Consider the following 1,056-nt stretch of genomic DNA (forward strand, 5'->3'; position numbering starts at 1 on the left):
TCCCCTTCTACCAAACTTCACATTCCTAACTATTGCACATACAGGAACGATCTGCCGCCCGTCCGCGGGTCGCCTGCTCACGGTGGCACTGCTGTTCTAATCCACCGCCGCATCGTTCACCAACCCATAACTCTTAACACACTCACTCAAACCTCTTCCGTCCTTATCCAGCTAAATGGCCACGAAGTACTTGTATCGGCGGTATACAAACCTCCCGGCGCCATACTCTCGACTCAAGACTTAGACTTGTTGACCAAAAGTGCTGAATGGCAAATCTCGGCAGGTGACTTCAACGCCAAACACCCTTTGTGGTTTAGCCACTTGACTAACGCTGCCGGCCGTATTCTTTTTGACCACGTTCAACAATCAGACTATACTATTACTGCTCCCTCTTCCCCCACACGCTTCCCTACAAACACTCGATACAGACCCGACATACTTGATATCACTCTCGTCCATTTACCTTACCCTACTCAAATCAACAACCTCAACGAGCTATCTTCTGACCACAACCCCATTCTTCTGGAAACCTTATGTACTCCGGTGTCATCGTCCCCACCAACTACTAACCGCTTCATCAACTGGACAAAATACAAAACAATCCTCTCCAACTTACCCAACCCAACTGTACGACCGACCTCCAACAGTCAGTCAATTGATTCGGCAATTGACAGTCTAACCAAAAACCTACAACACGCGATCGAAACTAGCTACTACCCGACTACATAAAACTCGAAATAACGGAGAAGAACCAATTACGCCGTCAATGGCAGAGAAACCGTGACCCGACTATTAAGTGTCAACTTAACGCCAAAATCTTACTAATCAGAACTTTACTCGAAACCCACAAAACTGACCAGTGGGACATTTTTCTTAATTCACTTGACCACCAAGACGGTTCCATATACAAACTGAACAAATGTCTCCACAAACGTCCAGCATCCCACCCACTTACTGGCCCCAACGGCCTAGTCTTTTCGGCCATCGACGGAGCCGAGCTAATAGCCGACTCTCTCGAACTTCAATTCCGACCAAACCCTGGTCCCGACCTTCCTG

This window comes from Acyrthosiphon pisum, chromosome X (genome assembly GCF_005508785.2).
Source record: "Acyrthosiphon pisum isolate AL4f chromosome X, pea_aphid_22Mar2018_4r6ur, whole genome shotgun sequence".
Classification (NCBI taxonomy): Eukaryota; Metazoa; Arthropoda; class Insecta; order Hemiptera; family Aphididae; genus Acyrthosiphon; species Acyrthosiphon pisum.